The sequence below is a fragment of the Trichosurus vulpecula genome, chromosome 2, assembly GCF_011100635.1.
Source record: "Trichosurus vulpecula isolate mTriVul1 chromosome 2, mTriVul1.pri, whole genome shotgun sequence".
In the NCBI taxonomy this organism is placed as follows: domain Eukaryota; kingdom Metazoa; phylum Chordata; class Mammalia; order Diprotodontia; family Phalangeridae; genus Trichosurus; species Trichosurus vulpecula.
This window is the reverse complement of record NC_050574.1, coordinates 4,413,530-4,426,799: the sequence shown is the minus strand read 5'-3', so window position 1 is coordinate 4,426,799 and position 13,270 is coordinate 4,413,530. Positions and strand designations below refer to the sequence as shown.

At 43.8% G+C, this 13,270-nt stretch overlaps 1 pseudogene; it reads right to left on the bottom strand.

Annotated features, from left to right (window-relative positions):
• Positions 1 to 1,838: 1,838 nt before the first annotated feature.
• Positions 1,839 to 3,105, bottom strand: LOC118835578 (annotated as a pseudogene).
• Between the last annotated feature and the right edge of the window lie 10,165 nt (positions 3,106 to 13,270).

The window sequence follows — 13,270 nt, the reverse complement described above, 5'->3', positions numbered from 1 at the left end:
TCTAGCATTTCACCAACTCTATATGGGATTTTTTTCTTCTTCACAAAACCCAACATCTGCCCCCTGGCCTTTATTGAGTAGGTAGTTATAACTGGGTGTGCCCAAAGCTCTGGCCTGATATAAATGATGAAACTTTGGCTTGTGGAGGGGTGGGGTTGGTTATAAAGCTGAAGTGCAAATAGAGGGGATCCAGCTTAAGTAAGGGTGACCTCATGATCACCCCCCATCCCACCCATCCTCTGGCCAAATTCTCCCTTCTGAGGGCTGCCCACCCAATCTGGAATCCTAGAAGAAATAGTCTAGTAGCCTGACATCTCCCCTGATTCAGATTTGGGGAACTGACCCCATGAAAATGAGAATCTGCATCAGTGTTGGGCTCTCCTTTGTTCCACTAAGAACCCCCAATCCTCAGCAGGAAAGTTATTGGAGGCGTCTAGTGTAGGGAGCACAGATCTTCTATTCTGAATGCATGGTGGGTTAAGAAACATGGAGAACTGCATTCCTGACCCAGAAAAATCCTTGAGGCATGAAGCTAAAGCTCTTGTCTCCAAGAGAAGACCAAAAGCAAGCCATGGAAATGAACAAAACCCCTGCATCACCCTCCCCACCCATTGGCAACCCCCACCATACTGATCCCTGGAAGGGCCACTGAGAGGGGAGGAGAGGACAGATGAAGAAGCTTCTAGGCCTAAATAAGGCTGGGAGTGCCTCCTCTGGTTTTGAGCCTTTGTGCTGCTGGTCCCACCCATTAGCACCTGGTGAGGAGGCCAGGCTGGGCATGGAGGTAAAGAGGCCAGATTTTCTTAGGGGAAGCCCCAGGATAGACAGTGACCAGCCCTCAGGAGTCCAGCTTGTAGTCAGCCGGATCAGGAGACAGCTAGAACGTGACTGGCTGCCTTGACCTAATTGGGAGAAACAGAGCTGAGAGAAGCAGACAGGTTCACCAATTACTGGCAGCCCTGCTGCCCTGGTACAGTGTGTGTGAAGTGGTCTAACCCTTAGATACCCAGCCATTTGTCAAACCTGAACTAGTGGACTAGTGGGGAATGCTGGCTCTACCATAACTCAGGGATAAACTGAGACCAACTAATATTGTCAGGGCCCAGGGGATCCTCCTCTAAGTCAGGAAAACTGATGTCCAGCAGGATCTTGCTGAGTCTGTTGTTCATTGTGTCTAGAACCAGGCCTTCAGTCAGTGAACATTTGGTAGAAAAGCTGGAGATATGAATCTGAGGGGGGCCAGGCTCAGGGGCTTCAAGATCTGAGGTAGGAGAGCTGTTGAAAGGGTCAGAGACCAGGTCGAGTGACTCTGGATTAAGAAGCTCCTGGGGTGACTCAAAGACAGAAGCATTCTTCAGTGGGGGAGTGCTGAGATCCAGCTGCCCTATGGAATCTGGCAGCAGGGAGAAAGATCCCTGGGGAGCACACACTGGGCTGAAATCGAGCCTTGTCTCCTTGTTGGGGGTGTGAGCCTCCATGGGTCTGGGGTCATAGGGAGAAGAGCTTTGCTGGCGTGGAGGAAATGCATAGCTTGCTTCACATATCATTGAGTGGTGTTTTAAAGGGAGCTCCTTCATCTTGAGAGTGGCTGAGCTGGGAGGTGGGCTCTGATGCCTCTAGGAGGAAGAGGGGATCTGTGTTTCGTCTGGAGGGTCCAGGGATCTGGCTCTTATTAGCAAGGTCGGATAAGGGGCTGTTAACTTCTGGGTCAGGTCATCTTCCTGCTTTCCCTCCACTTAATCTTGAGCATGTCAGAGACACCCATGGTGGGGACTTGAGGCCTGTTGAAGACCTGAGTCTTCTTGGGTCTGGAGGCAGAGAGAAGGGAAGGGTCCTGCTCAGGGTGTGGTATCTTCTCCTTGACCACCAGAAAGGGAGAGGGCCACTCTTCCAGTGACCTGGGATATCTCTTCCATGGGCTGGAGATCTTCTTTGACAGATAGAGCCTGAAACAAAGGAGATAGCCCTTCCCCAGTGAGGGCTTGTTCTTCTTTCAGTGATCCAGAAGTGGAAAAGGGGGATAGTCCCTCATCAGCTAGCAGCACCTTGGGGGCAATGGGTACTCATTAGCTATGATGGACAAGTTCTGAGCTCAGGAGAGAGGCAGCCAGGGTTAATGGCACCTTCCCTGGAGGTTGTAGCACCACAGACCATTTCACTGGGAACTGGATGGGTACTAGATATGAGCTGACCCTTGGGAGTAGCAGCTTCATCTTCTGCCTTACAGTCAAGGGGAGCTCAGCTTTGAAGCCCAGGTTAATGTGGAGGTCAGGGGTGGGCTGCTTGTATCATGATTCCAAGCACTCAGACAATGGGGGAGACCCTGGCTCCAAAGGCTCCCAGCCTGGTTTGGCAATGTACTCAAATAGGGAATGTGATCCTCAATCCATGTATCGCTGTCCTTCAAGGTCATGAGTTTCTGCTCACTGCTGTTGATGGCAGACTGGATCATAGCCATGTAGGAATAAGGTGGCTTCTCTGATACAGAATCCTGCCAGGAGGTTAATGAAGCCAGAGGTTCTTCCATCCTGATATGACTTTGCTCCAGACATCGATTCTCCTTTTCTTTCTCTTGCTTGATGCTGCAGAAACGCAGTCCATGAGAACTCATCTTTCTGAACACTGAATATTGGTCAGGCTCTCATCCAGAAGGCATCCTGCTGCCTCACTTCCAGCTCCCATCCTGGACTAGAATGGGTTCCCAGTGGTGTGGGAGGGTCACATCTCCAGTTGCAGGTTTTGGTGCCATGTTCTCTGCTATCACTTCTGCCCTCTTGGCCACTTCATCTCCTTGGTTTGGGGACTGGAATGCAGGAGGATGGGCAGGGGCCCTTCTGCTGCTGATAGGCATAAATTGGGTGGTCCCATGCTACTACTCTCTTTCCCTTTGTCAGTCAGGGTTACAATGATGCTCTGGATATCTGTGTTGGTGGGAACTGCCACCTCTTGGGTGTTTGGCATGGTGGGATGGTTGGTGATTCTTATACCTGTTGGAAATTTCTGAAGACCAGGATCCACCACCTCCTTGGAGAGCTGCATTTGGCTAAACTCCTGTTGGGCAGGAGTCCCTTTGGGCTCCCCCTTTGCCCCTTCACCTGGGGGCATCATGGACAGGAAGGGCTAGTTTTCATCATGAATCTGTGCAATTGCTCTCCACTGAAAACAAGAATAGAACCTCAGCACTGCTGCCTCTACCACTGCCCCAGGGCCAGGCCTACACTTATCCTCAGCCCAAGGGGCCAAAACAGGGTCCAGAACAGGATCTGGGTTGCTGGGCCAGCGAGGTCCCCTACCTCAGACAGGGGAGGGAGGGTTTGCGGGAGAGGGGAGGGGAAAGAGTGGGATAAGATGGCTTTCAGTTTGTTCCGCAGTTTGAAATTGATGGAATTTTCTTTATGATTTATCATTTATGCCTATTCTGATGAGGGACAATTTTGACTTCACCTTCTCTCTTTCTTCTCCAGAGATCCTCATGTATCTCTGATAGATCACATGACTTCTCTGATTCCATAGGGAGAAGCAGTTTTTAGTAGCCTATTTTTCAACTTTATTCCAACTGCAAATATGAAAAGATGTTCTCCATATTCCACCGGACTTTTCATGACTAGGGTTCTAAGTGTTAGCTCTGACACTCATCAAGGATGTGACAGATCTCTTCTCTGCGCTTCAGTTTCCTCAAGTAAATTGATGAGTGTTGGACTAGGTGAATTTTGGCATCTCTTTCAGCTCTAAGTCCTATGACTTTTGATGGTTTAGGAGTTGGTGACATTCCAGGATGTGGCTGTGGACTTCACCCCAGAGGAGTGGGGCCTCTTGGACCCTTCTCAGAAAGAGCTGTACAAGGAGGTCATGGTGGAGAATGCCCAGAACCTGCTGTCCCTGGGTAAGGACACTTCCCCTGGAGCTATGAAGTGGCCATCAAAGGAAGTGCCTTCGTTGTCTCTCTAGTGTTCAGGATTTGGACATTTAACAATGATTGGAAAGGCCAAAATGCAGATATCTTGTGTCTGAGAGAGTCCTCTTGTTGCCTTCTTTTCTTATAAAAGGTCTTTGCATTATGTACATGGGAGCTGGGGGTGTATTTTGTTGCCCCTGAAGCTGTCCCTTACTGGTTTTATGGAGCCTGAGGTCAAAGATCAAACCAATTTTGAAGAATCTCGGATTAATCGCAGTCTAACCTCTCTCTGAACATGAATTTGATCTGTCAAATCTCTGAAAACTGCTCACGCAGCTTTTCCTTGCATTTAGGCATGCCCTACCTCCTACAGCAGCCTCTTTCCCTTTGGGTTGGGTCTGGTCTTTGGAAGGTTCTTCTTGTTCACAAGCATAAATTTGAACCTCACAGCTCCTGGTATTACTCTCAGATGCCCGGTATACAAAGCATGCCCTTGGGTTTCCTTCCTATTTCCTCAGAATTCCAGGACAAATGGTGGGAAAAGAAGGGAAGGGAATATAAGCATTTATGTATACCTACTATGTGCCAGCATTGTGCCAAAAATGTTATTTAATTTGATCCTCAAAACAAGTCTGTGAGTAAGATGATATTATTATCCCCATTTTATGGTTGAAGAAACTGAGGCAAGCAGAGGTTAAGTGACTGGCCTGGGGCACTGAGCTAATAACTGTTTGAGACCAGATTTGAACTTAGAGCTTCCTGAATCCAGGACAATGTCTTTCTGCACTGCAATGACAGCTGCCTCTTAATTTCTAGATAATGGAATCGGTGGGTTCAGCCCGTCCTTCTATGAAGGAAGTGAAGAAAACAGAATTTTCTGCTTCCAAATTAGCTTCCACATGATCTCCTTACTCTCCCCCACCATGGCTCCCAACACTAAATATAATGGGAGGGGTTCTTGCTGTGTCCTGGGAATCCTGCTGTGACCCTCCTTTCGTATCCCCTTTCCCTAGAGAGAGCTAACTTACCAGTGTCTCTCCATCCTCCTCCTTTCATTATTCCATGCCCAGGACTTCCAGCTCCCAGAGAAGGTTTGATCTCCCATTTTGGACAAAAGGAAGCACCATGGATGCTGGGGAGAGACCCTAGAACCTCCTGTCCAGGTGAGTGAGGGGAGAGCAGGTCTGTGAGGGCTGTTATCACAAGGGGTAGCAGGAGGATGTCATACATGTCATAGTGAAGGAAGTGCTAGACTTGGGGGTGGGAAGACCTGGCTTGCCATTCTTTTTCAGACACCTTTTAACTGTAAGATCCTAGGAAAGTCACTGAACCTCAGTTTCCTCATCTGTGAAATGAAGGGGTTGGACACCATGGCCTTTCACTACTGTTCCAGTGATAAAACAATCATCCCATAAGTTCCATTGTTTGGAACTTTGGGTCATGGAGCTCTAGTCTGTCTGATGCTGGCTGTTTCCTAGACACTCTTCAAGTCAACAAGCATTTATTAAGTGCCTACTATGTGCCAGGCCTCATGTTAAGTGATAGGGATTCAAAGAATGGCTAGGGACATCCCCTGCTCTCAAGGAGCTCACAGGCTAGTGAAGAGGACAACATTGACAGAGCCATGTAAAACATGCTATATACAGGTTAATTTGGAGCTGGTCAAGGTAGTGAAGTGTATTAGGAGGGCAGAGTCTACAATTTCAAAGAGGATCATATATATGTCTGAAAGGTTCGGAACTGCTGGGTATAAGTAATTCTCAAAGTAGGAGGCAGAAGAATCAAAGCATATATTTAGGCTCCACAGTAACCAACCCATGAACCAGCATCTTCATTTTGATATATTGATCAAAAGCTTCCAGGCCCAATAAGTACATCGCACAAGAGTAACCAGGAGGCTACAGAGAAGCATGATGGTGTAAAGCAAAATCATGCTTCCCCCTTTATGGTAAAAAGATTACCCACTGGCCTCAAGTCCTTGTTCAGCTTCCTCCCGTAGGTCAGCTGTGCTACCGGCAGCTCCTGCTTCAGCTTCAGCTTCGGCTGTGGCTGTGGCTGTGGCTGTAGCTGTAGCAGCCTCTGGCTCGAATGGAAGCTGTTTTTAACCATCCAGCTTCTTTGGGGGTGTAAGGTACGCTGGGGAAAGCACAGGTTCTTTCGATCAGCTTAAGCAAGGGAAGCAAGGTGAAGGGGCTGACAAGCTTACTCCAATTCAACATACAAACAGAATTCAGTTCAGGGGAAAAAGCCAAACTAGTCAAGGGCACTTGTTGACTAAGTGCTAAGGAGCCCATTTTTGGTTACCAACACACTCCACCCATTGTTCTAAGATACATAATCTAATCAGCCATGTATCCTAGAACATCCATCGTGATCCAATTACAAAGGAAACTAAAACATATTCATAATAAAGCAAAACATATCATTTGGTGACATTCCTAAATATTGGTTTACGATTCAAATGTGATCCACCCCTAGGTCCCAGCAAGATAATCTCTTCAATCAATCATCCCCAAAATAATTATTAATAATTCAAATGTCCACCCCTAGATCCTTGTATCCATTACATAGGATCAATAATATCATAACAATAAAACAACATAGCAAGGATAACACAAAATAAGTACATAGAACACTCATCATTCCCACCCCTTCGAATGATTGGGGCTCAAAATCTTGGGGTAAGTGGTGAAGGTCTCATTTTCCATAGCTTCTTCTTGCTGAAATTGGATGTAGAGGTGTCCCTGCCCCCAAAAGTCCCATTCCAGAGGTCAGTTCTTTAACAAGCTGGCAGGAATTCCAACAATGCTATGTGCTTAGGCAGTCACCAGAAAGTGCAGGGTGCTTAAGCCTAAAGGAAACAGAACTAGCAACAACGTTAGCCAAAACAAAGAACAAAAAGAGTAGGCAAGTATGGGGTATTATCCTTCAAATAAAATCATCTCAAGTTTGGCTGAGATTTCAGTTATGCAAAGATCCAACATCAGAGCCAAACTCAGGTGGGAAATGTTTCTTTTAAAAAGGAACATAATGAGGAAGCCAAGAGGATCCCACCCTAGATAGAGACTAAGATTGTCCTCTCAGCCTTTCCCCAGATGTACAAGGAAACACAATGGGAAAACTAAACTAAGAGGATCCCATCCTAGGTAGAGACTAGGATTGTCCTCCCAGCCTTTCCCCAGATGTACAAGTTTTCATCCGTTAATCACACAATGTCACCTTCCCTCTGAGTGGTTTGTGGGTTTGCAGGAGCAGTTCTTATTTCCTTATTTCTTCTGTTATCGAGTCCTTTATCTTGGTACATTCTGTGCAATTCATTGGTTGGAATGCCATCTATCATTTCAAAACCTACCCCTGCTCTTAATAGAGCAGTAAACATTTCTTTCCTTGTTACTCTCCTTTGGCGCCAAGTTTGCTGGTTATTCACCCTTCTCTCTGGAGGAGATCTATCCCTTCCCCAGTCACCTAAGTCATGTAACTGTAAAATCTTATTTATCACTGTTGTAAGGCGGCTCCCTACTTCCCCAAGTAACAAATTCAAAATTAGTTGTTTATAAGCAGGGGGAGCTGTCCTAATTATTAAATTCCTATGAGGCAGTCCCATTGGATCATTGTAATATTTGTCTGCAGTTCCTATCATGATAGCAGTCTTCATTACCTCCTCCTTTAGTCTCATGATACGATTTCTAAGTGAATACCAGGGTCTGTGCTCAGTGGGCCACATAGAATCAGTAGCATATCTCTTATTGCATCCCACAGCGGCTAACACCAACAGAGTAGTCCTGCTATCACCATCTCCTTGCTGTTGATGTTCCCTAAAAGCTTGTTGAACTAGAGAATCATGGCTGATACCTATGAATCTCATACAGTCTGTCCTATCTACTGATATTCCACTGGCCCCTTGATCACTGAGTCTTACCATCCAAGATATTAATGGTTCTCCTATTCTTCGGCTGAATCTACTCAAAATATCTGTGACCTCTTGCGGTGAGAAATCTTCCTGAATTTCCCTTGTAACTGAATCTTCACCTCGGGTTTCTGTCTTCCTCCTTTGTATGGGTCGAGCCCTTGTCTGATCATTTAACCATCTCCCATTCTCTGTGTGAGGGACGTCCTGAACCCTAGTAGTGTTTTGTGCCTCAGCCCCTAACGTTGTCTCATTTCCCCCCCACCTTGCTTCCCCTGCCACCATGGCAAGGACAAAGCAGGCAGTCAGGCTCAGTCTGGGCTGGGTTGGAATGCACTCTGGGCTTATTTGGTCTCCTGTTGCTCCTAGCCACATTAATAGAAAAGTTCTCATTTGAGTCAGTTTGTTCTCCTGCTATCTGAGATTCCCCTTCTTGCCGTGGGGTAGGAGTGCCCCCATCTCTTTCACTTAATCTCAATCTTTCATATACTAGCTGGTAGCTTTGCCTAGATAGTGATGCCCCTGACTGAATCCCAACCTCTTGTAAACACTTTTCCAAGTCCCTAGGATCTCCTCTCTGTAGCCTTGGTTCCCAGTTTTCACAGGGTCCAGCTTTTTTAGCCAATTCTTTTGCTAGGGAGGAATAAAATGGATCCTCCCACCCTGGGATATTCATCTCTTCCTCTAAAGTTCTTCTCCTTCTAAATAGAGATCTTACACCTAGCGATCCCATCCTCGTCGCCAAATGTATTAGGAGGGCAGAGTTTATAATTTCAAAGAGGATCATAGGAGCCCATTTTTGGTTACCAACACATGAAGGCACTTATATTAAGGAAGGTTGGAAAAGCCTTATTGTGGAGGGTAGGCTTGAGCTGGGGCTTCAGAGAAAGCAGGGAAAGCATTCCAGGCATGAGAGGCAGCCAGGGAACCGATGGAGACTGGAGATGGTTTGTCCTGTTCAAGGCATAGAAAGGAGGCCTTTTGCTACTGGATTATATGTATGGGGAGTAGGGGTGAGCTGAAACAAGACTGGAAAGGCAAGGAGAGGAGCAGATGAAGAAGACCTCTAACAGCCCAACAGTGGAATTCATATGTCATCCTGGTGCTAGGGAGCCACTGCAGTTTATTGAGGAGGCAGTGATGTGGTCAGATGTGAGCTTTAGGAAGGTGAATTTGACAGCTGGGTAGAGCATTGACTAGTCTAGGGAGAGATTGGAAACAGTGGGACAAAAGAGCAGGCTTTTTCAACACTGTAGGTATGAGGTTAATTGGGGCCTGACCCTAGAAGGTGGCAATGTTGGGAGAGAAGGGAGGATGTATGTAAGTTGTATTACCAAGGTGGAATCAACAGGACTTTCCAAAAGATTGAAGATGCAGGGAGGGTGATAGTAAGAGCATGAGAGATGGTGAGCAATGGATGACATCCCCTTTATGAGCCTGGACAATGGGGAGGGTGACCTCAATAGTGTTAGGAAAGTAGGAAGATGGAGGGTTGGGGGAAACATAGTGAGGTTAGTCTGGGACATGCTAGGAGGAGAACCCAAGGAGAGAGAGTGTCACCAAAACCTAAAGAGAAGGGAGTATCAAGGAAATGGGGAAGAGAGATACAGGACAATATCTGCTGGGGATAAAGTTTTGTAAAATTTATTTATTTATTTTTAGTTTTCAACATTCACTTCCCCTCCCAAATATGGCATGCAATCTGATTATAGGCTATACACACACATTCTGATTAAACATATTTCCCCATTAGTCATGTTGTAAAGAATAATCCGAAGCAATGGGAGGAACCACAAGAAAGAAAATAAAAAGACAGCAAATAGTCTGCTTCCATCTGCATTCAGACTCCGAAGTTCTTTCTCTGGATGTGCACAGGAGTTTCTCTCATGAGTCTTTTGGAGTTGTCTAAGATCCTCACATTGCTGAGAAGAGCTAAGTCTGTCAAAGTTGGTCCTCACACAGTGTGGCTGTCACTATGAACAATGGCCTCCAGGTTCTGCTCCCTTCACTCAGCATCAGTTCGGATAAGTCTTTCTAGGTTTTCTGAAGTCCTCCTGCTCATCATTTTTTATGGAACAATAGTATCCCATCACATTCATACGCCACAACTTGTTCAGCCCTTCCCCAATGGTTGGGAATCTCCTCAGTTTCCAATTCTTGACCACAACAAAAAAAAAGCTACTATAAATATTTTTGTACACGTGGGTTCTTTTCCCATTTTTATGATCTCTTTGGGGTACAGCCCTAGAAGTGGTATTGCTGGGTCAAAGGGTATGCATAGTTTTACAGCCCTCTGTGCATAGTTCCAAATTGTTCTCCAGAATGGCTGGATCAGTTCACAAACCCACCAACTAGTGCTCCAATTTTCCCCCTTCTTCTCCAACATTTCTTGTTTTTCTGTTTTCTCATGTTATCCAATCTGATTGGTGTGATGTGGTACCTCAAGAGTTTTGATTTGCATTTCTCTAATCAATAGTGATGAATGGGGATAGAAAGGAACATACCTTTTTCTTGGTGGTACATGGCACCTACACAAAAATTGACCATGTACTAGGGCATAAAAACCTCACAGTCCAATGCAGAAAAGCAGAAATATTAAAGGCATACTTTTCAGATCATGATGCAGTAAAAATTGCATATAATAGAGGGCCATAGAAAGATAGACTTAAAATAAATTGGAAACTAACTAATCTAATCCTAAAGACTGAGTGGGTTAAATAACAAATCACAGAAGAAAATCAATAACTTCATTCAAGAGAATGACAATAATGAGACAACATAGCAAAACTTACGGCATGCAGTGAAAGCAGTTCTTAGGGGAAGTCTTATATCCCTAAATGCTTACATAAATAAAATAGAGAGAGATCAATTAATTGGGAAGGCAACCAGCTAGAACCAGCTCGAAAAAGAACAAATTACCCCCCCCAACCCCAATTAAATACCAAATTAGAAATTCTGAAAACCAAAGGAGGGGTTTCTAAAATTGAAACTAAGAAAACTATTCGTTTTATATAGCTGGTTTGATGGGAAAAAAAATACCAATGAAAAAATCATGATATAGATTTGGTTAATTTGATTAAAAAAAGAAAGAAGAAAACCAAATTACCAGCATCAAAAATGAAAAGGGTGAATTCACCAGCAACAAAGAGGAAATGAAAACAATAATTAGGGGCTATTTTGCCCAACTGTATGCCAATAAATTTGACAATCTTAGTGAAATGGATGAATATTTACAAATTATAAACTCCCCAGATTAACAGAAGAGGGAATAAAATACTTAAATAACCCCACTTCCAAAAAAGAAACTGAACTAGCCATCATGCATTCCCTAAGAAAAAATTTGATTGGGGACTTGAACAGAGTAAAGCTTTTGAAGAAGCTAAAGCTGCTATGCAATTTGCAATTGGCTCTGGATTTATGGCCTATGCAAAGTGGACCAGTGGAATTACAAGTGACTGTACAGGATGACTATGTGAACAGGGATTCATGGCAAAAACAACAAAGCCGAAATGTACCCTTAGGATTTTGGTCTTGAAAACTTCCTTCATCTGTAATTCAATGTACACCTTTCAAAAAGCAGTTGTTAGCTGCACATTGGGCTTTGGTAGAGATTGAACAACTGATTCTAGGCCATGAAATGATATTAAGGCCTGGAATCTCGATTATGACCTGGGTAATGAGTACCCCAGCATCTCACAGAATTGGACATGCACAAGAGGCTAGCATAACTAAATGGAAATGGCATATTCAAAATAGGTCAAAAACAGGCAAAAGTGGAGTTTCTACTCTACATGAATCTATAGCAAATATAGATGCTGATGGAAATGGTAAACCCCTGAACTAAGGCAATAGTTGGTACAATCCTTGGTAAAATGGAATGATGGACATGATGGATTAATTGAAGAAAAGAAGAAACATGCATGGTTTACTGATGGGACAGCAAAATATTTGAGCCATAAAAGACAATGGAAAGCAGTAGTCTATAACTCATGTACTAAGTGGGCTTTGGAAAGTACTGGGATAGGTGAAAGTAGTCAATATGCTGAACTTATGGAAGTACATCAACCTATTAAAACAGAGAAAGGAGGACAGTGTCATATATTCACTGATTCATGGGCAGTAGCTAATGGGTTAGCCACATAGATGCCCATGTGGAAAAATCAGAATTGGGAAATTCATGGTAAACAAGTTTCAGGCAAAGCATTATGGGAAGATATATGGGACATGTCTTTGGTTACTAATTTGTCAGTTTTTCATGTAGATGCTCATGTGGCCCTCACTACGCCAGAACACAAGTACAATGCACATGCTGATTGACTAGCAAAGATTGCTACTCAACATTTTGTCCCTACTCTTACACCAGCTGATGATCTGGTACTAGCAAAATGGGTCCACCAAATGGCTGGCCATTTACGGGTCCAGGGTACACACCAGTGGGCACAAGATTGAGGTATTAGTATCTCTCATTCAATGTTAAAACAAGTAGCAGAGGAATGTTATATATGTCAGTTGGAAAAGGAACAAACTGCTCCTAGGGTAGTAACTGGAGAAATAGCAAAGGGAAAAGTTCCAGCCCAGATATGTCAGATAGATTATATTGGACCACTTCCCCAACATAAAGGATGCAAATTTATATGTACTTGTGTTGACACCTATTCAGGTGTACTAGTGGCTTGTCCTTATAAGGATGTAACTCAGAAAAACACTTGTAAAATTACATATCATAAATCTGTATTATAGAACCCCAATGCAGATTCAAAGTGACGAGGGGTCACATTTCAAAGGTAATGAGATGAAGAGATATTGTAATTGAAAGAATGAATAAATTATTGGAAGAACAGTTAAGGAAGTTAAATTCTGATAAGTCATATCAACATTGGAAGGATAATTTGTTTACTGCTTTACATAATTTGAATAATAGACCATTAGGAGGAAGTACACCTCTAGCCAGAATGATGACTCCAAATCTGCAAATTATAAAACAACAAACTCATAAGATCCCAAATATTGAGTATTGGACTGTGAGGGAAGATGTCCCACCTCTATATCCAGGAATACCTGGTTCATCAGGATGATTTACACTGTAAATTACATTGTATAGAAAAGAATGAGAAATATCTTTGCTGAATATGCATGAAAATCCCTAAAAATAATTTTTGGATGGATATTACCTAAATCAAGATTAACAGCTTGAGGAATACATGTATTGGCTGGAGTAATAGATTCTAATTATCAAGGTGAAATTATTGTGACATTCCAGAATTTGGGTGAAGAACCCATACAGTTTTGTAAAAATGATAGAATAGATTATTATTCCTTGTGAAACAATACCCCTTGTGAAAACTGACCTTCCTTCTGAAATAACTAGCAGAGAAAAGGGTTTGGTTCTACTGATAGAATAAAATTGGGAGCTAAAGTATGGATAAAATGGAAGCCAGATGAGGTTCCAAAGGCTGCAGAAATTATAG